Source organism: Pan troglodytes, chromosome 1, assembly GCF_028858775.2.
Source record: "Pan troglodytes isolate AG18354 chromosome 1, NHGRI_mPanTro3-v2.0_pri, whole genome shotgun sequence".
Lineage (NCBI taxonomy): Eukaryota > Metazoa > Chordata > Mammalia > Primates > Hominidae > Pan > Pan troglodytes.
The window spans coordinates 180,765,545-180,768,028 of NC_072398.2; the positions used below are offsets into that span (position 1 = coordinate 180,765,545).

The 2,484-nt window shown below is 43.4% G+C and overlaps 1 long non-coding RNA gene across 1 annotated transcript; it reads right to left on the reverse strand.

Moving 5' to 3' along the window:
• Positions 1 to 354: 354 nt before the first annotated feature.
• Positions 355 to 928, reverse strand: LOC104008026 (uncharacterized). The gene is made up of 2 exons (XR_001716424.1): positions 871 to 928; positions 355 to 636 (listed from the first exon to the last, which is right to left on the reverse strand). It is a non-coding gene; the product is annotated as an uncharacterized LOC104008026 (long non-coding RNA).
• Positions 929 to 2,484: the final 1,556 nt, after the last annotated feature.

Below are 2,484 nucleotides of genomic sequence, written 5' to 3' on the forward strand. Positions count from 1 at the left end.
GTGCTCAAGCCCAGACTACCCTCCTAGATGATAAAAAACACATGGCTCAGTTGATACCCATAACCACAGAGTTGATAGCCAGCCTATCTCCAAAGCAGAGCTTCCCAACTGACCCAAAACTATACACAAAGTGAATGAGCCCAGCCAAGATCAGCAGTGGAACTGCCTGCCTGAGGATAGCCCAAATACAAACCTACAGAATCATGACCTCTGTAAATGGGTGTGTTAAGCCACTGAGTTTTGGATGGTTTGTACACAGCCATAGATAACCAGTAAAGATATTCAGAGGTAATTAGAAGGTGTTTCATCCTATGCCCTGTCAATAGAAACACAAGTAAAATAACCAAACAAAGCTCATTGGGAAATGTGTAATGAAAGTCATAATGCAGGAACAACATTTTCAAGAGGAACCACATTGAGCAAGTATTTTCACAGCAGGTAGCTGTCCAAGGGAGAGATTGCTGAAGCTTGGTGGCGGTGATGGTTGTGCATTGGCAGTGAAGGTCCAGAAGTTTCTCCAGTTCTTAAGGTACCGTTACCATACCTCTTCTTCCTAGACCTCAAACAGGCTTTGCTCACTTATTCCTGTCATCTCAGTGCCACTGCAACTCTCATGCCGAAAAGGGTCCCCAATACCTATAGAAAAATATTCAAATTTCCTCTCTATGATTTGACCTCACAAGACTTTCTCATTCCTTTTCACATCCTACCACCATCCCACATACACTATGCCATCCAGACCAATCCCCCTGGTCTAAACACACCGTTTTTTAACCCCCTGTGTCTTCATATATTTTCTCTCTACTTGGACCCCTCCTTCACTTGACACACCCACCCTTAGCCATCAGGGCACACTTATACAAATTTTACCTTCTTTGTGAAACCTTCACTGAGCTCTCTCAGCTCCCAGATTGTAACTATGGCAACATGTCTCATTATGAGCTAAACTTCTCTCCTCTCTTGTCTCCTTGCCTCCTCTCCTAAACTTTTCTCCTCTCTACTTGGAAACAGAGTCCCCATCTAGTTCCTATTTCCGGGACAAATTCCCAGCGCATGACCTGGAATACAGTAGGAACTCAAAACTATTCTTTGAATAAATAAATGAATGAAAGCCAATATTTGAACAGGGTTTTGCAGCTTACAGAATATTTTTGCACCCATGGTTTCATATCAGATATTTTCATTAGCCCCATTTTCCAAATGAGAAAACTGAGGTTCAGAGTGGTTAAATAAGTTGTTTGAGGTTTCTCAGTGAGTAATTAGGAGGAGACAGGAATCAAGGCTTTTAAATTCCAAAGCCCATAATGTGTAAAACTTGTGTGGCTATTCACTCATGTATTCATTGCACAAATATTTATTTTGTGACCACTCTGTTCCATGCCTGCTCACAATTCCCCACCTCTCCCCAGTGCTGCAAATCCTGCCAGGATCACTCTTTCTACACTTATCTTCCTGTTTTGCCTTCACATTTGTTCCTCATGGGAAGTCTTCATTGAACCCAGGCTAAGTTAGGTATCTTATCTCTATTCCCATAAACTTCTAGATTTGCCTGTCACATTTCTGTCTTCTCCCGTGGTCTATGAGCAGTTTTAAGGCTTTGTGGGACCCCTCTACAATTCCTATACAACAGCAAGGTCTTGTCTGGTTGCAGTAGAGTGAGGGGCCATGTGAAAGATGAGGCTTGGGGGTAGTCAGCAGAGGGCAGAGGATGAAGGGACTTCTTAATCATGTGAAGGGACTTGTACTTTATCCTCAAGGCAGTCAGGAACCAGGGAAGAGTTTTAAGCAGGTGAAATGCCATCATTTAAGGCATAGAGGAAGTGGAACTCTTAAAGAAAACTGAGAAGAGATAGCCAGTGAGGCTGGGGAGACCAGCACACCTAGGAACATTCTAGCAGAAAATGTTGGTGCTCCACAGAAGTCACCACACCTCACTTAATATGCTTTCAAAAGCACTCCTGGCTCTTCTTTGGTGAATAGCTCTTAGGCTACTGGGAATTAGCACTAGCCCATTAGTACAGACAGCTAGAGGTGTCTGGGAGTTTACAATGATTGTTGGATGTTGGAAGGGGGAGAGTGAAAGCCCAGCTCCCTTGCCTTGAGTTGGGATGATGTATACTTCAGACTTCCCCTTCAGGATCAGGCTCAAATCTACCCTCTGCAGGACTTTTGCCTGAGAACACAGCCTTATTTGGCTCCTTCTCCTTCCTGTCCTGCTTTCTTTACTCCCTTACTGGGAGTTTCTAGGAGAAACATTTCCTTAAATAAATCACTTGCATATGAATCTCCATGTCAACGTCTGCTCTGAAGAAGCCAACCTATGACCCATATGTGGGTATAGACATTGACATATAAATGTGAATACAAACTGTATATGTGGGTAAAGACATTGACATATATGCGGGAATGCAAACTGTGTTCATGCCCCAGTGCAGGAGCTCAGAAACATGTTCTGTCCCTTCTTCCTGTTCTTGGGCTGTGAAC